The following is a 23,435-nucleotide window of genomic DNA, read 5'->3' as shown; positions in this document are numbered from 1 at the left end:
GTGCAGATACCATGGGCGTAAAAGTATGATGTCGGGAAAGATGGAGGATACCCTGGTCCTCTGGTGTGAAGTCTGATTGCTGTTCCCCATGTGCCTGAAGTGCGTTCAGTGTCAGCCTGGGGACTTCAGTGTGTACGGAAGTACATTGAGATGCCATCATATCACGGTATACTATGTATTACAACCTCACTTCCGGTTCCTTGTTCAGAGTCTGTAAAATCCTTGGAGCATCCCAAGTGATAGGGTGCATCTTGTATTGAACCCAGTTCTCCATTGTAGCTCTCAAACACCTTTGAAAATGTTCTCTGATCAGAACATTTTTTGCTCTGATTCCAGTGAGGTGATTCTTGGGTGGCTTCGAGGTGGGTACTGGTTACCAGCAAGACTAAACCATGACTAGAAAGTTGCAGTTTGGAGCCATTCTTCTGCTCCCAGCAAGAGAGACATCCCTATTGCACATCTGGCCTCAGCAACTTAGTTTTAGAGGGAGATTTCTTGACTCTTAAAGCCAAAATCACTTGGCCAAAGCTGCCAAGTTTTGCTGCTTGCTGGGGCTGGAGGTGGTTGATCATGTGGACAGGCTTCGTCTTTATCTGTGAGAACTTTACCTGGTCGGAAAATACATTGATGTGCCAGGAAAGGGGTGCATCTCATTTCTGCATGGACAGACGTTCCTGTGCTAGAGAACTTAAAGGCAGCCTATCCATCCAGGTACTGGTTGGTGTGCTTTATATACACTTGGTATGTACTTGTCTTAGGGATTTACTGCTGTGAACAGATACAGTGACCAAAGCAAGTCTTGTAAGGACAACATTTAATTGCAGCTGGCTTAAAGGTTCAGAGGTTCAATCCATTATCATCAAGGTGGGAACATGGCAGCACTCAGGCAGGCATGGTATAGCTGGAGCTGAGAGTTCTATACCTTTGTGTGTGTGTGTGTGTGTGTGTACACAACTAACTTTGTTTATGGTATTCAAGAAGGTAGGGAGGGCTCCCTAGGCCCTTCCTGTTAATATGGGGTCTGGGATGGAATCGTGAGGGAGATGCTCAGTGTTGGGGGCTGAGTTGGGATGGGGACTCCTTAGCAACTGAGGGCCTCGCTCTTGCTCTCAGTGTCCTTGCTTGGGTGGTTGGTCCAGGGTTTCTTACTCGTTGGAGGCCGTGTAAGCCATGAGGTCCACCACTCTTGCTGTAGCTGTATTCATTGTCATACCAGGAAATGAGCTTTACAAAGTTGTCATTGAGAGCAATGCCAGCCCCAGCATCAAAGGTGGAAGAATGGGAGTTGCTGTTGAAGTCGCAGGAAACAACCTGGTCCTCAGTGTAGCCCAGGATGCCCTTTAGTGGGCCCTCGGACGCCTGCTTCACCACCTTCTTGATGTCATCATACTTGGCAGGTTTCTGCAGGCCGCATGTCAAATCCACAATGGATACATTGGGGCCAGAAATATAGAAGGCCAGGCCTTCCCGTTCAGCTCTGGGATGAATTTGCCCACAGCCTTGGCAGCACCAGTGGATGCAGGGATGATGTTCTGGGCTGCCCCACGGCCATCATGCCACAGCTTGCCAGAGGGGCCATCCACAGTCTTCTGAGTGGCAGTGATGGTATGGACTGTGGTCATGAGCCCTTCCACGATGCCAAAGTTGTCATGGATGACCTTGGCCAGGGGGGCTAAGCAGTTGGTGGTGCAGGATGCATTGCTGACAGTCTTGAGTGAGTTGTCATATTTCTCATGGTTCACACCCATCACAAACATGGGGGCATCGGCTGAAGGGGCAGAGATGATGACCCTTTTGGCCCCACCCTTCAAATGAGCCCCAGCCTTCTCCATGGTGGTGAAGACGCCAGTAGACTCCGAGACATACTCAGCACCAGCGTCACCCCATTTGATGTTAGCGGGATCTCGCTCTGGAAGATGGTGATGGGCTGCCCGTTGATGACGAACTTCCCATTCTCAGCCTTGACTGTGCTTTTGAACTTGTCATGGGTAGAGTCATATTGGAACATGTAGACCATATAATTGAGTCAATAAAAGGGTTGTCGATGGCAACAGTCTCTACTTTGCCAAGTGCAGAGTAGAAGGCAGCCCTGGTAGCCCGGCACCCGATATGGCCAAATCTGTTCATACCAACCTTCACCATCTTGGCTATGGGATGAGTCTGGCACTGCGTTAGAAGATGTGGCTGTCTCTGGAACAGGGAGGAACAGAGAGCCAAGTCCTACATCTTCATCTGAGGGCTGCTAGCAGAGTTACTGACTTCCGGGCAGCTAGGCTGAGGGTCTTAAAGCCCACGCCCATGGTGACACACCTACTCCAACAAGACCACACCTAATAGTGCCACTCCTTAGCCTAAGCACATATAAATCATCACAGTACTTAAGCCAAGTTCACTGCTTCCCTGCATTTTTTAAGGTGTCCTAGCAAAATTACCAAACTCCTAACTAGAGGACAGAGTACTTTTTGGGTACAAACTGATAGGCAATTTTTCAAGGCTTAAAGTTTCTCTCTTTTACTCTCGGCTCTTTCTTACTCGCTCACAGCTTGAGGCTGCACACACTCTGCATCCCCTTGTGCACTCTGCTTTTCTCCTGTGTGTGCTCTTCTCGAACTCCTACACTCCAACACACCGCTATTCGTTCCCCTTTCACTCACACTCTTCATATACACCCTACACACATCTCACACACACCACATGCACTCTCACACATACTTCACACATACCTCACATTCTCTCTTCACTCACTCTTCACATGCTCTTCTCATGCTCTCCAGCCTTTTTCTTGCCCCAGTCTTCTATTGATATTCCAAAAGCAGGTGCCGAGCTTCTTGCTGAGTACAAGGAGCTGCCTCAGTTTTCTGAGATGTCTCCATTCCCAGCCTACTGCTGGCAGTCCCTGTCATGGTATGCTGTCCCCAGCAGTTATGCCCAGTCAGTGGAGTCCCCACAGATCACTAAAGACCACCAGGAGTCTTTATTCAAAGTTGAGCTTGGACCTCACTAACCTCCCCAACACAGTGGCTGGGTGTGGAGGTGCTGAGCTGGTGTCAGCCTTGTCTTTTTATACAGTTTAAGCAGTTGGGGGCGGGGGCTTTCCAACTTAGCAGTTACATGATTTGTTGACATTTCAGAAGTCATAGCTTACACAAATTATAGCTAGTGACAATTTTGACTTGCTATGTGCAATTGTGGTTAATTTGAGTCATTGCCCCAGTCATTGGGCATTTCCTGGTACCAACGGTCGAGTGGCTGTTGCTTGTGGGTGTCTTAGTTCCTGGAACTAAGTTGTGGTTTTTCCAGTTTCTAAGATCAAACTAAGGACATGCTGGATATAAGGTGGAGTCCGAGCACAAAGTGGAATTAGCTAGTCTGGGTACTTCAGTTAATTTAGTTTTAATATAGGCATAATGGCTAAATCACACTGGAGTCGCTGTAAAGCCAATAGTTAGTTATTCAGTTCTTGAAGCTGGTCGCCTCAATAATCAGAGTGGTGTTACGGTATGAAGAGACAACAATGGTAGTTAGTCCACAAGGTGGGGTTCCTCAGGAGTTCAACCTGCCAAGAGCTACTGGTCCCTAGTCCATGATGTGCATTTGCAAATGCCGGTGAAGGAAGCAGCAGCAGTAGCAGCAGATCAGTGGCAAGAGAGAAGGCAAGCTGAACAAGAGGCAACATGGTTGGGGTTGGGGATTTAGCTCAGTGGTAGAGCGCTTGCCTAGGAAGCGCAAGGCCCTGGGTTCGGTCCCCAGCTCCAAAAAAAAAAAAAAAAAAAAAAGAGGCAAGATGGTGTTCCTGCTGACATCTTTTTTCTGTCATGACTACTCGCAGGTAGTGCTGCCTACAACCAGGGTGGGCTTTTCCACATCAGTCAGGGCAATCAGGACAGTTCTGCAGGTAACTAATCTGTGGCAAGTTGCTATTAAAGCTAATCATAACAGGCTATAGGAACTTTGCTTTGTAGCTGTCTTAGGGTTTCCTTGCTGTGAAGAGAAATGTGACCAAGGCAACCCTTATAAAGGACAACATTTAATTGGGGCTGGCTTACAGTTTCAGAGGTTCAGTTCATTATCATCATGGCAAGAAGCATGGCAGTGTCCAGGTAGGCATGGTGCTGGAGGAGGAGCTAAAGAGTTCTAACTCTTGATCTGAAGTCATCCAGGGGAGACACATGGCATAGTATTTGAGACTTCAAAGTCCTGCCTCCCAATGAAACACTTCTTCAAACCAGACCACACCTAATAGTGCCACTTCCGATGGTCAAGCATTCAAACACATGAATCTACGGAGGCCAATCCTATTCAAACCGCCCCGTCCCCCCGCCCCCATAGGCTTATGCCCATAACATAATGCAAGCTGCATTTAGTCCAACTTCAGAAGTCCCCATAGTCTATCACAGTCTCAACAGTTTAAAAATCCAGTGTTAAATCTGATGTTAAAAAAAATGTTTCGGTAAAAGTAAAAAATGGATCGGCCACTACCAGTTCCCGTACATTCTCACTCCGCATGGAGTTTCTCTGTCAGCCGCTTTCACACACTGTCCCCTCGGTGGGTTGTTACTATGCCTGACATCTCACTCCGCAGGCTGTGTGGCACCACACCAGACTAGCCCCAGGCATTCTATAGCCTTGCTCGCCTTCCAGAACTGAGACCGGTTGTCTCTTTGCCCACCGGGAACTTTGCTCACATCCCCTGTAGCCCAGTAAAATCAAAGTTCTAGAAACTTGTAGTTTAACAATTAGATTTATAAGTTAAATTCTCAATCTACAATACATCCACACAAGTTCACTGCCAATTAATTAAGATAGAAACCATCCACCTAGACAATATAAAACTGACCTAGTCCACCTGGATCTGAATCATCCTGCGTCATCATCTCCATCTTGATTTCTCTTGATTCTCCTCCTCCTCTCTCCTTCCTAGAGTTTTTCCCCACCTACCCTTCCTTCTCATCCAATGATAAGGTTTTGCCTCATCCTGGATCAGCCTTGCTGTATAATGACATCATCCAACAACAACAACAAAAAAAAAAAATCCAAAGTTCAAAGTTTCTTCTGAGATTCATACCATCTCTTAAATATAATCCCCTATAATAACAAAATCAAAAAAGCAGACCTCATACTTCTAACATATAATGGCACAAGATATAATTACTGTTCCAAAATGAATGTAGGGAAGGGAGCACAGTGAGGAAATACTGGACTGTAAGTCAAAGTAAGAAAACTAGCTGGGCAAACTCCAAACTTTACTTCCTCATGTCTGATGTCAAAATGCTCTTCAAATCTCCAGTTCCTTTTAGCTTTGCTGACTGCAACACACCTTTGCCTTGCACTGGTTGGTTCTACTATTAGCTTTCCTTGGCATGGCGGTCTCTAACATTTTAGGGCCTCCAAGACAATCCAGGCTTCACTTTCCCAGCTACAAACAGTGACCTCTCTGGACCTCCATGCAGGGACACCCCTGTCATACATCTGGCCTTAGCAACTTAGTTGCAAAGAGAGATTTCTTGACTCTAAAGCCAGAACCACATGGCCTAAGCTGCCAAGTCCTGCTGTTGCTGGGGCTGGAATATGGCCCTATTGTTCAATTAGATCTTCACCAGCTGTCTGGTTTCCTTCACTGCCTAAGCTTGGCTGTCTTGGAACTTGCTCTGTAGACCAGACTGGCCTAGAACTCAGAGATCTAGATACCTGTCTTCTGAGTGCTGGGACTGCAAGCATGTGCCACCACACCCGGACCTAAACTTTCCCTTAATTCTTTTTCATTTAGATCGTAATAAGCATGGCCACTGTACCTCGTGTTCTGGATTAAAGGTTCATGTAGATCCAGATCAATGGCATGTTGGCTTCCTGCCTCCAGTTCTGTCAGGTGTGTCCTCCATTTCTGGATTGAAGTTCATTTCAGACACAGGCAACCTGACAACCAGGAATAGCAATTGCAGTAGCCAAGTAGAATAGAAATGTGAGTAATCTGGGGACCACTAGTTGTGATGTGATCTGAAGTGGGAGGGGGTGTTAGTCTTGTAGGACTTTGCCCTTAATCAGGGGGCTACACTGACTCTAGATGGTGTCAGCATTGAATTGTGGGATGCTTAGCACGTATCAGGATTTTTGGAGAGTTGATTCCTTTGGGGGAAAAGCCCTGTGCATTTGGGATCAGTATGTGGGTGTATTACAGAAGAAAACAGATTTTCCTAGTGAAGTGAAAATGATAACCTGTGAACAAGTTGAAAGGGGTCACGAGAAAATGCTAATTGGATTGTAAGAACTTTGCCACGTTCCTCTCCGATGCCTGGGGAGGTTGTCTGGTCTATTAATAGTGTGCCATCTGCTTGCCAGCCTCATCCCTGTGGTAGAGTAATGTGTACCATTACTGTGATGGCCACAGAGTGAATGACAGGCCCTGCATATTCGAACACAACCATTTTCTTTTTTTAATTTTTGTGGTGCTAGGACCCAGGTCCTTATACACGGGAGGCAAGTACTCTGCCAACTGCAAGAGACCTTGGGCCGTTTATTTATCATTATGTTTATCTACTTTATCAGTTATGCTTATTGAAGAATGTGGTGGTGGGGTTCCAGAATTGCCTCACAAACAGCACGTGCACTGATCTCAGTCACGCAACAGTAGATTATTGAACGAACAGCCCAAGACTGATTGGGTCAGGGTCACAGAGGACTGGATAGCCAAACTAACGCTGGTCGGTTCTTTGGGTAGGCTTTTTATAGGAATAATGAGGTTCAGAAGTTCAGAAGGCAAGGCAGGGAGCAGTTTTACATTTTATCTAACAAGACAAAGTATCACCACCCTTTTCTAGCGTGCCCCATTCAGTCCTCTCCTCTATGATCTCTGTTCCCATCTCTGCCGGGCTCTTGTTCCTGCCTTGGGTACACACTCGCTCCTCTTTCCTTTCATGAATCCACTGTTTCCCGAGGCTCTGATAGACATGCTCTGTCTGCTTATTCTGGCTGATACCGCCCTCTCTACCCTCTCGCAGATACTTTCTGTCCTGCCTTGTCTCTTAGATATACATTCTTCCCTTTCCTTTCATAGGTAAGCTCCGCCTCCTGGAACTTCTCCACGGTGTATTCTGTTCCCTTTTATATTTCCCGTGTAGATGGGTGTCCCCTCAGACTCTTTGGGTCTCATCTGTGTCTCAGACTCTGGGCTGCTCTTGGAGGGACCTGAGCAGCCTTGCCACAGAGCCCAGCTGTCTGTCTTCCATCCTGAGTGAGTGTCAGGCTTGCCTCCATCCAGCACCCGGTCCCAGGACTGACCCAACAGGACCTGTGGCATCCTGGCTCATTCCCAGACTTACAGAAGCAGCTGGTCACGGGGCATTTGTCTTGCCCAGTAGGTGGGAGGGTTTGGCCATGTGGTATACCTTTTCCCGGTGACAACAGAGGAAGCCAAGCAGATAAACTCCTGTCTCATCTGGAGTCTGTTTTCTAATCTCCCCGGGAACACGCTCTGCGGCCAAGCGGCTGAGTGCCTGCTCTGTCTTGGTGGTTCGTGGAGCCCCAGCCAGCCAAGGTGTTTGCCACTCGGTGCTCGCTTCCCGTCTCATTTCCCTTTCCTGTCCCAGACAAAGTGTCTGCCTTATTCACCGAGATGAAGCTTTAGGCCTTCGATCTCTTTCTCATGAGCATTAGAGGCTCTCAAGTAGGTTTTTACTTAAAAACAACAACAACAAAGCAACACAACTTTCTCCTTCCTACAAAATATAAAGCATAGTTTTTGTGTTTTTTTTTACCGTATCTTTCATGGTGCTCCACAGTAGAGGGCGCTCGACAATACTTACTGAATGTACAGTAACTGACCCAGCTGGTAGACACTGGGGCAAGTGATGTCACTTTTTATGCCTCTCTTTCCTTCTCTATATGTAGAAATGGCTGCACAAAAACTTATTAAGGATCCTCTATTTTTAATATTCTGTTTTAATAATCCTAAGGTTTTTAAAAAAATATTTATTATATATAAGTATACTGTAGCTGTCTCCAGACACACCAGGAGAGAGCATTAGATCTCTTTACAGATGGTTGTGAGCCACCATGTGGTTGTTGGGACTTGAACTCAGGACCTCTGGAAGAGCAGACGGTGCTCTTAACTGCTGAGCCATCTCTCTAGCCCCTAATTATTTTACTTATGCATTTATTGTGAAATTAAAGAATATTCTGATCAGATCATGAAAAGTGTTTTAAACATCTCATTATTACATTGTAAATTCACCTTCTAAGCAAAGAATCCAAATTATTGCCTCAAGAAATAATCAAATTCCAAATGATTCTAAGATGTCTTTCGTTTTCTAGTTTATTTTACTTATCAGACATGGTCTTGGGATTTTACAGTTTATTATAAATGATACCCAGCCATGGTTGAAATTCCTACAGTGCCTGAGAGAGAACTTTTAAAGCATGTAGTTCCATACTAAGTGACTACCTTCCCATCTCTTAGACCCATATTCATGGTCAATGATCAACAACAATTTCCAGTAACGCAAGCAGCAAAAGGAAGAATTACTCAAGATATGTGACTTCTTTCTGATGTTTCAAAGCATACTGTTCAGGTGTTGGAACTAAGGCTTCATGTGATTAGAAAGTAGATACACAATATATATATATATATATATATATATGTATATATATATATATATATATATATATATATATATATATATATATATATATATATATATATATACTGCAGTTGAAACCGAGCCCTATTCACAGGACAAATATAATGGTGCATGCTTTTAATCCCAGTACCCAAAAAGCAAATGCAGGTGAATCTCTATGAGTTCAAGGTCATCCTGGTCTGTAGAGTGAGTGCCAAGCCAGTTCAAGGAAACATAATGAGACTGTCTTAAAAACCAAACCAACCAAACAGAAAAGAAATCAGTGTCACCACTAAACCACCCTTCACATTGTTTACTGGGTGTGGTGGCACATGCCTTTAATCCCAGCACTGGGGAGGTGGGGACAAGTGGATCTCTGAGCTTGAGGCCAACCTGGTCTACAAAGTGAATTCCAGTACAGTCAGAGATAAAAAACAAAACAAGACAAGACAAGACAAAACAAAACAAAACAAAAACCCAAAACCCTCTGTTGTCTTGAAAAACAACAGCAACGACAAAGAGTGAAATAGATTCTTACAGAGAAAGACAGACTAGGGATCCATACTGATGAGCATTGGCTACATACGTAGGAAACAATACAGAGATATCTTGTATTCTTTGGAGAGAAGGCCTGATTTCACTTCCCAGTACCCATTCCAAGTGCCTCGCAAAACACTTAACTCCAACTCAAGGAGATCCAAATACTCTTCTGGCTTCCTGGGGCACCTGCATAGCTGTGGTATAATGGTCAGAGCTCTCTAGAGTAAGATAACCTAGAGAATGAATCTATATATACATAGAAGGGATTGTTTTTTTAGAATGACTCATGGGTTGTGGTCCAGCTAATCCAACAATGACTGCTTCTGAATGGACAGTCCAAGAACCCAGAAGTTATTCAGTCCACAAGGCTGGATGTCCCAGCTGGTCTTTAGTATACACTAGAATTCTGCAGAGTGGGCTCTGACATCAGTGAAGAAATGGACCTGTTAGTGAGAGCAAAGAGTGAGGCCTCCTTCCGTGCCCTTTATACAGGTTCCAGCAGGAGGTGTGGCCTACATTAGAGGTGGGTCTACTCATCTCAAACGATCTCGATTAAAGGTCTTCCCACTTTAAAGATACAGATTAGAAGTGGATCTTCCCATTTCAAATGATTTAAATAAAAAAAAATCCATCAGAGGTGTGCCTAGCCATTTAGGGGTTTTAGCTAATTCCAAATGTATTCAAGTTGACAACCAGAATAGCCATCACATGTAGTATGTCTGTGTGTGCATAAACGTGTGTGTGTGTGTGTGTGTGTGTGTGTGTGTGTGCATGCGTGCGCGCGCACATGTGAGTACACTATGTGCATGAATAAAAAGAAATCTTTTAAGAAATATAACATCACCCTCAGGATATTAACATTGATGTATCCAAGATAGCAAACACTGCCAACAGCACAAGCCCTTTCCTACTGTCTTTTTATAGCAATGCCTTCTTCCTTCTCACCATTCCATCCATTGACAGGTACTCCGCTGCTTTCTACTTCTAAAATTTTATCATTTGAAAAATGTTATATGGGGATATAGCTCAGTATTGAAGAATTTGAGTGCCATGTGTGAGGCTCTGAGTTAGGTTTTTCAGATCTCTCCTCTCTCTCTCTCTCTCTCTCTCTCCCTCCCTCCCTCCCTCCCTCCCTCCTTCTGGAAATAATCATCTCGCTATGTAGCCCTGGCTAACCTTGAACTCACTACATAGATAAGGCTGGCCTTGAACACACAATGACTGACCTACCTCTTAAAAGTGCCTGAAGGTGGGGCTACAATGCTTGGCCCCAATGAAGCCTTTTGACTTCGACTTTTTCCACACACCACAACCGTACAGATTCATTGGTTGGTAACATGATGGCTCACCACATTATGTTTTAAGATTAAATTACTATTCTTAAGAGATCCATAAAACAAAATGCCTCTAGCCCATTAGCCCCTATTGCCCAAGGTTCTGGACTGCTGGGGCTGTTCTTGTAATTGTATGGACTTATATATTTTAAAGAAATGGTTTCTCATGGAAGACAACAAACAGTGTGTTCCACGTCTGTAAGCAAGCTTGTTTGCCCCTAATTGCACAAAGCAGGAGGAGTTTTGCCTTTGAAGGCCCCTAACTAATGTAAGCTGGTGTTGTACCTTGGGAATCCCAAATCTCAGTTGTACACCTGGGGCCAATATCTGAATAAAACCCTATTCTTTGTTTAAAATGTATTCATGATCAGACTGGTGAATCTCTGAATGACCTCAGGCTCATAACACTGTATACATCAACAAGAATTTCCTTTTCATTGATGACTAGTACTATTTCCATAGTACTGCATGGCTCTCAAGTCATTAGTCATTCCTCTATTGAAATAAATCTTGGTTTCCACTTTGTTTCTATTATGAATTAAGCTTCGTTCAAGTTCAGGTTTTGCATGAACATAAACCTTCACTTATCTGGCCATGCAATTCTTGAAAGAACTATTTTTGAGTCATGTGGATTCTGATGATCCAACTCAGGTTTTTGTGCTTGCAAGACAAGACTTTACTGACAGAGCTATCTCCCCAGACCCTCTTGAGTGACTAGTGGGTCTTTGAAGAAAGCAAGGAGGAAATTAAAATACTCTTGGGATGAAATAAAAAGTGCCACAAAGCAGACCCTTTGGGCTATAGTTAAGGCAGTTCTAAGAAGAGAGCTATGAGTGCATACATTACTAAATTAGTATGGTTTCAAATAGCCCAATGTACTTCAAAGTCCAAGAAAAACAAAACAGACAAACAAACAAAAAAGTCACAACAAAGCCAAGAACAAGCCAAACCTCAAGACATCAGATGATAAGGAACAATAGAAATCAGGGCAGAAATTAAAGAAAGGGAGATTAAAAGAATAATTCTTGAGAAAACAGAGGTGATTTTTTTTATAATGTGTAATACTGATAAACCCCTAGTCAAAGGGAAGAAAGGAAGGAAGAAAGGAAGGAAGGAAAGAAAAGAAAGGAAGGAAGGAAGGAAGGAAGGAGAAAGGAAGATTAATAAATTAGAGATGAGAAAGGGGAAGTCACTACAAATTTCAATGAAGTAGAATCATGAGAGGCTAATTTGGAAACAGATCCCCAAAACCTATAAAACTGGAAGAAATTGATAAATTTGTAGACACAAGTGCTCTTCTAAAATTAAGTCAAAAGCTCCCCTGGAACTGGAGTTATAGACAGTGATAAATTCCCTAGAACCGGAGTCCTCTGGAAGAACAGCCAATTGCTCTTGACTGCAGAGCCATCTCTTTAGCCCTAAGCTATCTCTCTAAAAGAAACCAATCTCCAATTTTATAGCTTCCCAAAAGTGTGCCAGCAGCTGTAGGCCAAAAATTCAAAATATGAACCTGTGAGTGACAGTTCAGATTCAAATCATAATATTTTGTTCATCCATTATGATCCTTACTGACTTATTTCAAGATGATCGATCTCTCTCTCTCTCTCTCTCTCTCTCTCTCTCTCTCTCTCTCTGATAGTTTGTAATAGCTTGGCCCAGGAAGTGGCACTATTAAAAGATATGTCCCCAGTAGAGTAGGTGCGGCTTTGTTGGAGGAGGTGTGCCATTGTGTATGTGGACTTAAGATCCTCATCCTAGCAGCCTGGAAGCCAGTATTCTACTAGCAGCCATCATATGAAGATGTAGAACTCTCAGCTCCTTCTGCACCATTTGTGCCTGGATGCTGCCATGTTCCCATCTTAATAATGATAATGGACTGAACCTCTGAACCTGAAAGCCAACCCCAATTGAATGTTGACCTTTATGAGACTTGCCTTGGTCATGGTGTCTGTTCACAGTAGTAAAAACCATAACTAAGACAGAAATTGGTACCAGAAGTGGGGTATTTGTTGGGATAGGCCTGACCATGCTTTTGTTCAGAAGAATGTAGATTTGGGGACTTTGGTTTTGGGAACCAAGTGGAATGCTTTAAATGGGACGTAATGGGCTATCCTAGTAGGCATGTGGAAGACTTTGTTACTGAGAGTGATTTGAATTGTGAAGATGAGCTCAAGAGGTTTTAGTGGAGAATTTCAATATGTGGCCTAGAGACTGTTTTTGTGGTATTTTGGTGAAGAATGTGGCTACTTCTAGCCCATGTCTGAAGAGTCTGCCTGAGGCTAAGGTGGAGAGACTCAGATTAATTGCTTTGGCAAAGGAAGTCTTAGAAATGCCCATCATAGACTTTGTTCTCTGCTTAAGTCTCATAAAGAATGTTTTGAACAAGCACAGCAAGCTTAGAATGGAAAAAATATAAAATATATGGTTTAAATATTAAAGGAGCACCAGAAAGTAGAATGGATCTGAATCCAGTGTTCTAGGAGATAGCATATTAAGGGAGTGGGAATTTGGGACAAGAGCCTACCCAGCTAAATTTAGATCCAGGCATGGTGGTACACACCTTTAATCCCAGCATTGATAAAGTTGAACAAGGGGGAGGGGTATGTTCCAGCCCCCAGCAAGCAGCAGAACTCAGCAGCTCCTGCCTTGTGGTTCTGGCTTTAGAGCTGAGAATAGAAGGAACTACTGGGACAATTGATGCTGGTTAGCTGGAGCTAAGAAATTAGTGGTGATTAAGAAGAGACCAGCATCGCTGAAGTGAAATCTTCTAGGAAGTGTTTTCTGAGAGCACAAAGAGGCTGTGTTCCAGAGATAGCCAAGGTTGTACTTCATTTTGCAGCTGGACTTGGTAATGTGCAAGAGTCACCCAGGTGGTACTGGTTTTGAAGGCATGAAGGGGTCATGAAGTGCAGCTGAGTCTTCGCATTGTGAGAGGCCATGGGAGGCCATTGATGAAGGTGCAGCTTCAGCTTCAGTTGCAGTTGATGACCCAGGACTAAAGGGGTTATGCAAAGGAGTTGAGGCTTGGCATTATGAGGAGAGACTATGAGAGGCTTTTGGTGAAGCCTAGTTGCAGCAGAAGACCCCAATGTATTGGAGATGCTAGTACCATGAGATGATCACCAAGAGCAGCAGCAGCAGTGGAGTGGAGTCAATCAGTGGAGTGCTACAGAAGGCAGAACTGGAAAAGTGATGCCACCCTTTTGGAGGAGCCCAGAAGATTGTGTGTGGATCCCAGACATTGAAACAAGAAGCTGTAACATTGAAATCACCTTGGAGACCACAAAATGTTTAAAATGCCAGAGCTGTGGGCTATCTGCTGAGGAAAGCTGCTAATAGGGAGTAGAACCAGCCCATGAGAAAGAAGATTGTTACAGTCAACAAATAGGAAAAAGGAGTTGGAGATCTGAAGATTCCATGACATCAGACATGGAGATGCAGAGTTTGGAGTTTGACCAGCTGTCTTGCTTTGGGGATTGCATTTAAGTGATTGGATGGGTCTCAGAAGAGACTTTGAACATTGAACTTTTAACATTGTTGAGATTGCTATAGACTATAAGGCCCTTTGAAGTTGGTCTAAACGTATTTTGCACTATGCTGTGTTTAGGTATGGCCCCCACAGACTCATAGGTTTGGATAACCTATAGGGGTCAGGGAGTGAAATGTGATGGTTTGTATATGCTTGGCCCAGGAAGTGGCACTGTTAGAAGTATGGCCCCAGTGGAGTAGGTGTGGCTTTGTTGGAGAAGGTGTGTCACTGTGGATGTGGGCTTTAGGACCCTCACTCTGACTGCCTGAAAGACAGTATTCTATCAGCAGCCATCACATAAAGATGTAGAACTCTTAGCTCCTCCTGTGCCATGCCTGCCTGGATGCTGACATGTTCCCGCCTTGATGATAATGGACTGAACCTCTGAACCTGTAAGCCAACCCCAATTAAAAGTTGTCCTTTATAAGACTTGTCCTTTATAAGACTTGCCTTGGTCATGGTGTCTGTTCAAAGCAATAAAACCCTAACTAATACAATCACACACACACAAACACACACACACACACACACACACACACACACACACACACAGAGAGAGAGAGAGAGAGAGAGAGAGAGAGAGAGAGATACACAACTTGAGTATACGATTGGAGCATGTATTCAGGCATTGCCTTAGATCACTTATCAAATATTTCTTCTGTTCCATGGTTTTCTCCTGCTGATATTCTCATTACATGTTTCCATATGTCCAGATGTCTTAGTCTTGGGGCATAGGTTATTAATACTTAAGTCCTTTTGGTTCCAATGAAAAGCCGAAAAAGAAAAGGAAAGCAAAAGAAAAAGAAATGCCAGGTGTTTGTTTGGTGAGCCCCGCTAGTAGAGTTTGACGCCTAAACTTTGTCTCTGCCCTTGTGGCATCACGTGATATACCTACGCACCCTTCCGTCTTCCTAGCTGTGGTTCACCACGTGGTTCACCACATACTCTGTATAGACACCTCCTTCCTGGTTACCAGCAGGAATCCGAGAGACTGGCTAAGTAATTTTGGATTCTTTTCCCCTTTCTCCTGGATTTTGTGCCTGTTTCCTGTCACTGGGACTCACCAAACAGTTTTGGCCTGTTTTAGAACACCAGACTTTTAGAGCTAGAACCTATATTGCCAGCCATTATTGTTCCAGGAAGGCCACCAGAGAAGACCACTTAGACATATTTTCTAGCCAACTGAAAGCCGTTATTCCAGCTGGATGTGACTACACTCAGGTATTCAAGACCCACGTGTAGCACCAAGTATTTATGAGCTTTTAAAGGCATAACCCACGTTCTGTTATCTCACTTGGCAGTTGCAGGGGAAGGTTTTACACAAGCAGTCAATTTAACAGAGGCTAAGACAAGCAGTTAGCTGGAGTGGGAGGTTTGTTCAAACAGGCAGTTTAACAAGAAGTTGAGTTAACTGGAACAGCTTGCCCTCAGGTTCCCAGAATAGAGTTGGGTAATTTCCCCCAGGGTTTTCCGTTAAAGAGTCAAAACTAAAATGGCCTCATTTAGATGGAGGAATACAAGACAGGAGATGCCTTGACCTGCCGAGTCACAGTTATAGCCATCCCCTCAAAGTCTGATACTTCAAACTAGTAATCTTGGCTTTTCTGCTAGAATTGAGGTGACAGGCATACAGATTAGAGAATGCCCTTAGGCAAACCTTGTCTACATACAAATCTTGACTACAAATCCCTGTGTTCAGGGGACATGGCCCTTTCCCATTCTCCTTGCTTTTGGTCAATTTACAGGAACTTCAAACAATCCATTTTAGGCTACTCTGGAACCTGAACTTAGAAAGCCACCTCTTGACATCTTTTTGATGTTAACAACAGGATACACATTACCATGTATCTACTTTGGCCACTAGTAGTCACTGTGTCATACGCCTATTGTCTCTTTTAAAGAAGCCATTAATATTTTCCTCCCGAGAGCAGACAGCAGCCATAATTTTCTATTTTAAACATTTGTGTTTGATTTAGGATTTTCTACAAACGCAACAGAAATCTGCCCAGACTTCGTTTTGGCCGGTTTCCCCAGGTTAGAAGACTACTAAGAGACATGCGATGCTTATTTCTGCCTTTATTCCCAGAGGTTATAACTGAAGCAAGAACTCTGCCAGCCGTCTCTTCTGTGGCCTTTCGTGATAACAGCAGCAGGTGCTGGCATTAGTAAGCTAGAAAGAAGTGACTCACTTCTGGTACTCGTTCCCCTCTGCAACACCACGGTAAGTCATAACAATCATGTGCCTGAGTTGGAACGCCCGAGCCTCTGCTGTCCCGTGTGGGCAGGACATGGCAGTGGGTGGCTCTCTCCTATTCTGAGGCCTCTTGGAGGTGGGGCTGGATTCAGAGTTATATCGTCACAACACCTGTGCCATTTCTGAGTGTGAGTGGGTTTACGGCACTGTGGGTTGGGGTGGTGGGGGGTGATTTGCTCTTTCTGCCCCCTTGATCTGCTCTGAGTCAGACAGACTCCTGACATTAGCCCAGCTATGCACACAGCCTAATTGCCGTGGCTCTTGGTATGCATCGTCCTTTTCAGATTGCCAAGCAGCAGAGTTCTCAGCCTGGATGCTGGAATCCACGTGTAAGGCGGGACTTCTGCGGATGCCACAGAGAAAGAGGTGCAGTGATAAAAGCAGTCCTTTTTTTTTTTTTAAATGTTTGTTTACATAATGCAAAGAAGGGGCCCTTGGGAACGTGGAGATGTTTCATTTTGCCAGGGGCGAGTCTTACAAGGTATTGATTGGCCTTTAGATGGCTGGTAATTGGCTCAGGTAAAAAGTGTCCGTGTCCCGCTGGAAAGAAACCAGCAGCATAATGTAAGGATGGTAAAATGATGGTCCTTCCTTTTTAGCTCCTGTTTTCATATTTCATCTGATTGCACTTCCTAGTTTGTGGAGAAGACCAAAAGGCCTTGCGCACACAGATAAGCTCTGGAGAAGCCAGGAGAGCTAAACATACATCGTGCCTCTTCAATGGAATGAGATGTGCAGCTGCTCTTCCTGGTCGTAAAACATGTAGTTTTCGGACCTAGTGATCCTTTGCTGTCTGATAAGACAGGTTTTGCACCTATCTCCAGAGCTGACTTCTCTCAGACACTTTCCCCTTAAGCCTTGAGCATTACTGGCCATATCATTCTTGTGAGTGATATCACTTGTGTAACAGCTTAAGTGACTTCTACGTTATCTTAGGACCAGACCAATCCTGACACCCACAGGTGTTGTGTTTACTCAGTCAAACTCTGTAGATCCTAAATCTTGGACACCATCTCTGAGTCAACAGTCCCCATTCTTGAGGGGGGAAAAAGCCAGATGTACATTGTAAATCTCAAGGTAAACACATCTTAAATTGTCGTGCACCCGGGACTGGGTTAATCGTTATCCGAATGATTTCCAGTCCTGTGCTGTGCTTAAATATAGCTAAAGTAAAATGATCTGGGCCAGACTCAAGTGGTCCAGCACCAATTACAATGAAATAGGGCTGAACTGAGTTTTTTCCCTGCCTGATGTAAAACCTACAGGGAAGACCACAAGTTTGGCTGTTTCTGGACTACCTGTTCTGTCTAAACTCTTGACTTACCCTCTGTCTATGACTAAGCCCATCCTTAGCATTGGCCTCTCCTGGCTGCAAGCAGCCTTTTCTCCCTCCCTGCTCATATGAAGACCACAACAGAAACTCTTACAAACTGGCTGTCTTAATCAGGGTTTCTATTCCCACACAAACATCATGACCAAGAAGCAAGTTGGGGAGGAAAGGGTTTATTCAGCTTACACTTCCACATTGCGGTTCATCACCAAAGGAAGTCAGGACTGGAACTCAAGCAGGAAGCAGGAGCTGATGCAGAGGCCATGGGGGATGTTACTTACTGGCTTGCTTCCCCTGGCTTGCTCAGCTTGCTTTCTTATAGAACCCAAGACCACCAGCCCAGGGACGGCACCACCCACAGTGGGCTGGGCCCTGCCCCCACTCCATCACTAATTGAGAAAATGTCTTACAGCTGGGTCTCATGGAGGCATTTCCTCAACTGAGGCTCCTTTCTCTGTGTTAACTCCAGCTTGTGTCAAGTTGACACACAAAACCAGCCAGTACACTGGCTTTCCTTTTTTTTTTTTTTTTAATTTTCTGCTCTGATGAGGGAGGTAAATCTATTCATCCATTCAATAATTGTTTACTGAGCCTTTAAGCACTACTGGGGATCACTGATATCCAGAAACATGAATTTTGCACATGAATTGTTGTGGGATGATAGCTAACCCAGTACAAAGAAGCGATGTGACATATGCTTTCACCTGGACCTACCGGATAAGAACATGTTGAAGCACCTCACATAGACATGTGAGAACCAAATAAGGCTTCTGGGAGATCACAGGCCTGCGGGTGCTTTCGAAGAGAGAACATTCAAGTGGGAGAAGCAATCTCACTATTCCTATGACTGACGCCTGCCCAAAAGAGACCTCCCTTTCTGCCCAAAGTGAGCAATAAACTAATTGAAGAGATCAATGTGAATCTTCCCTGATGTAAAAAGTAATAAATTATGTACATATTTTCTCTTAATGAAGAATCTCTTTTACCCATAGAAATGCACTCCCAGTAGAGCGCTTACCTAGGAAGCGCAAGGCCCTGGGTTCGGTCCCCAGCTCCGAAAAAAAGAATCAAAAAAAAAAAAAAAAAAAAAGAAATGCACTCCCAAAGGGTTTTATATTACCAATATAACGTCTCCTACACAGCAGTCTGTAACACAGGAGCAGCCACTTACACAGATACAGCCCTAAAGCTAATCAGTGCCAACAGAGGGGTACACTCTCCCTCTTTCCTTCTCACTCTGTGTGTGTGTGTGTGTGTGTGTGTGAGTGTGTATGTGTGTGTGTGTGTGTATGCTCATGCACGCATGTGACACAGAGAGATAAGTAGGTCACGAAACTAAAAGGGAATCATGAAAAGAGAGGAGGAAAATGTCACAGAAGCAAGAGGAGGACTATTTGAAGAGAGGAAGAGAGCTAGCAAGAGGGATGGGATGAATCAGGACAGCAGGGGAAGGCAAGATAAAAACAAAATATAACTCAGTGTGTGTGGTGTGTCTAAAAACACCACAATTAAATCCATTACTTTAAAAATAAATAAAATAAAATCAGCCAGAGGAACAAGAACATATATGTGATATAAACATATCATATATATATATATATATATATATATATATATATATATAATCTTATGAAAAGAACCTTATGTAATACCGCTGGCTCTAAAAATTTAATAGATTATAAGCATGTTCCCATGCTGGCCACGTGACACATTCACTGAATGAGTCCCATGTTATAAGGCACTGAGTCCTTACAAATATCTGTGAACTACAGTGTCTTAGAAAGGTCTGGAAGCTGTGCAACATCTTTCTGGCTTTTGAACTTTTGCGCCTTGTGTTTTGTTTTGTTGTTTTATCAATAGCAGGCTCAGCATGTAAGGTTGGCTGGCTTTGAACTCAAAATCCTCATGCCCCAGTCGTCTGTGTGCTGGGATCGTGGTCCATGTCATGCTCCGGCCTAGCCTTTTTATTGTTTCTTTTTTCGTTTTCTTCCAGTCATTTATTTGTTGATTCACTTTACATCCCGATTCCCCCATAGCCCCTTGTCCCTCCTCTCCTCCCAGCCGCACCCTCACAAACCCTTCCCCCATTATCCCCTTCCTGCTCTGAGGAGAAGGAAAAGCCCCCTTTAGGTCCCACACTGCTCTGGGTCATCTAGTCCCAGCAGGACTAAGCACAGCCTCTCCCACCGAGGCCCAACTAGGGAAGGGGATCCAATGGCATACTTCTTTTAGATGATACAATAAAAGAAATTCTTTTAAGTATATGAAAGAAATTCAATTGCAGAAGCAGGGAAAAGCATCATGAATTTTTATAAACGACTTTCACATTTTCAGTGTACACTCCTATGATAATATTATCATTTGATGTCATTTTTCATCAACCTTTAGGAAGGAGCTATGGGTTTTAGAATTAAAAAAACATATTAATATTAACATATTAATTAAATGTTTAATTCTAGAATATTTTCTTAAGTGGCTTTTATGATTTATATAGATGCCAGTTCAAGACAGGAGGCTGAGTTGAGCTCTGTTGAGCTCTCTCTGCCTCACAGCAAAATGGCTATTCCCTTCCAGCTATGTGATTGCTGACTGTAGTACACCCCCAGGACAATCGTTCTTTAGTAGAGACACAGTAGCACTCCCTGACTGCCTGTGCAGAAGTCCGAACCATCAAAGCGGCTGGCGGGATGCCTGTGTGGACAGACTCTGTTTACTGCCCTGCCCCCTGGCTGTTCAGTACTTATTTGCATAAGTTCCTACTTCTGCCTTTTCCAGGCTTGCTGTACTCTTCCCTGCCCATGTCACCACCATCCTGTGCAAACATTCTGGTGGTCTCTGCCATTTCCCTGCACTTGGGACCCTATGTCAACTCTGTGGAGAGAATGATGGTGTCTGCAAAGGGTCTTTGTTGGTGGTATCTGTAGATCTTGCTCGCCACTCCCTTTGGAGTGAGTCACTGGAGTCCCTGCTAGACCTTTCTCTCTATACCGGAACCCTTCAAGGATTCCTTGAGACTTGGATACAACCAACGGTTCTCAGCCTGCAGACTTCCTGTTCTTGTAGACAACTCCTAGAGCCCTTAAGAGGAGAAACCCTGTGTCTCTCACAGACCTTTTAGTGGGATAGTCGATGCTGTCCCGCTTGGCAACTTGTAATCATATGCGTTAGAAAACGCAGGGGAAGTAGTTTCCCTCCATGTTAGGTTATGTAAGGCATTTTAAACTACATTCGTGTCCGTTTGCTAGTAATCACTAGAATGAACACGAAAGGGATTTTTTGTAGCCTCACAACTCCTATTCTACTTTAGAAGGTCAAAGAATCAACCTAAATTCATTGTGATTGAACAGGCTTGTTGGCTGAGAGTGTAGAGGCTGTTTAAAACCACGTCACCCCTAAAAACTTTTGATATGTATCTCTCTGTGTGTGTACATAGGTACACATGTACTTCTTGCGGAAGCAACTTATATGCTCATGCACACATATGTTCACACATGTGGAGGCCAGAAGTCAGCCTAGAGTGTTGTCCCTCAGAAGCCATCATTTTGTTTTTTGAGACAGGATCTCTCACTGGTTAACCCGAGTTTCATCAACTGGACTAAGCCGGCTGGCCAGTGAGACCTGAGACCTGCCCGTCTCTGCCTGCCCAGTGCTGGATCGCAGGTGTTTACCATCGCTCCCAACACGTCTATTGATGTTCCGGGACTTAAACTTAGGTCCCAATTCATGGGTGGAAAGGACTTTATGAATTGAGCCATCTCCCTAGTCATTATACTTTTACATTAAAATTTAGTATTAGAGTGATCGTAAATGGCCTTCTGCTCTGGTTTGAGAGCTTTATGTTTTGGATGATTGGACCCAGTGTCATAAAGAATGCTCGGCGGTAGGGGTTGGGGATTTAGCTCAGTGGTAGAGCGCTTGCCTAGGAAGCGCAAGGCCCTGGGTTCAGTCCCCAGCTCCGGAAAAAAAAAAAAAAAAGGAAAAACAAAAGAATGCTCCGCTGCGGTCTATCTTTAAAAGATGAGCTGTCGTGAGGGGAAATTAGGTCAGAGGGCTCTAATTCTCTGAATGCATTAATGGAGTCCTCAAAGGCCCAGGCTCATTCACAAGAGAATACATTATAAAGTGCTTGCCTCATACACATGTCAGGCTCCCTTTCTGCTTCTCTGCCCTGAAGAGATGACCAGAGGGCTTTCTCCAGAATACAGTGCTGTTCTCATCACCCAAATCCTCAGCCAAACAAACTATTTTTTGAAAGAATCAGCTCCATGTGTTTTGTTACAGCATCACGAAATATACTCCTGAATTCAAATTAGCCATCATCTAGTTTTTCTGCTCAACATTGTGTTTTCTTTTTACCCTTCTCTGTTATTTATAGTGCTATTAAAGACACGAGTTTGTGAGCCTTGGAGAACTCCCAGTTGGTTAATTTAAGTTTGTGGATCCCTTGAAATTTTGATAACTGCCCCCCCCCAATATCTTGTTGATAACCATCTAGTATGGAATTTCTTAGTCTGTAGTACTTTATAACTAGTATCATTCCCACACTTACACTACCTTGGAGATATTAATAACTCCCTCCTGTTATCACAGAAAATTATTTGGAATTACCCACCCTCCTAAGTGCAAACACACCCAACTGTTCTAGTCACAGCACAACACCGTGACCAAAGCGATCAGGGGAGGAGAGGGTTAATTTGGTTTACACTTCCATATCATTGCTCCTCACCAAAGGAAGTCAGGGCTGGAACTCAAGCAGGACAGGAACCTGAAGCAGGAGCTGATGCAGAGGCCACGGAAGGGTGCTGCTTGCTTGCTTTTTCTTCCTTCCCTCCTTCCTTCCTTCCCTCCTTCCTTCCTTTCTTCCTTCCTTCCTTCCTTCCCTCCTTCCTTCCTTCCTTCCTTCCTTCCTTCCCTCCTTCCTTCCTTCCTTCCCTCCTTCCTTCCTTCCTTCCCTCCTTCCTTCCTTCCTTCCTTCCTTTCTTCCTTCCTTCCTTCCTTCCCTCCTTACTTCCTTCCTTCCCTCCTTCCTTCCTTCCTTTCTTCCTTCCTTCCTTCCTTTCCTCCTTCCTTCCTTCCTTTCCTCCTTCCTTCCTTCCTTCCCTCCTTACTTCCTTCCTTCCCTCCTTCCTTCCTTCCTTTCTTCCTTCCTTCCTTTCCTCCTTCCTTCCTTCCTTCCTTCCCTCCTTCCTTCCTTCCCTCCTTCCTTCCTTCCTTCTTTCCATCCTTCCTTCCTTCCCTCCTTCCTTCCTTCCATCCTTCCTTCCTTCCCTCCTTCCTTCCTTTCTTCCCTCCTTCCTTCCTTCCTTCCCTCCTTCCTTCCTTTCCTCCTTCCTTCCTTCCTTCCTTCCCTCCTTCCTTCCTTTCTTCCCTCCTTCCTTCCCTCCTTCCTTCCTTTCCTCCTTCCTTCCTTCCTTCCTTTCCTCCTTCCTTCCCTCCCTCCTTCCTTCCCTCCCTCCTTCCTTCCTTCCTTCCCTCCTTCCTTCCTTCCCTCCTTCCTTCCTTCCTTCTCATTGCTTCTTTGTGAATTTCACGTCATACACCCCAGCCCCACCCATCTCCCCATCCCTTCATATCCACCCTTGCAACCTCCCTTCCCAAAGAAAACAAAAGCAAAACAATAACAACAAAAAAAGACTTGTCGTGGAAGCTGTGGTGTGCCACATAGTACACCTGTTTGTCCAAACAACTTTACTTGCAAATGTGCACTGCGGAAGTCATTGGTCTGGCTTGAGGTCTCTGGCTCCTGCTAGACCATCTACTGGCTCCTCACTGGAACTCCTCTGGGACATCCCGTTGTTTCCCTGTGTCATGGAGCTCCTGTAGCCTTGGTTCTGTA

General features: G+C 44.3%; 1 pseudogene; it reads right to left on the bottom strand.

Moving 5' to 3' along the window:
• Nucleotides 1–76: 76 nt before the first annotated feature.
• On the bottom strand, nucleotides 77–3,022 carry LOC108348861 (glyceraldehyde-3-phosphate dehydrogenase pseudogene; annotated as a pseudogene).
• Between the last annotated feature and the right edge of the window lie 20,413 nt (nucleotides 3,023–23,435).

The sequence above is a fragment of the Rattus norvegicus genome, chromosome 18 (assembly GCF_036323735.1).
Source record: "Rattus norvegicus strain BN/NHsdMcwi chromosome 18, GRCr8, whole genome shotgun sequence".
Classification (NCBI taxonomy): domain Eukaryota; kingdom Metazoa; phylum Chordata; class Mammalia; order Rodentia; family Muridae; genus Rattus; species Rattus norvegicus.
This window is presented reverse-complemented; position numbering and strand designations above follow the sequence as displayed.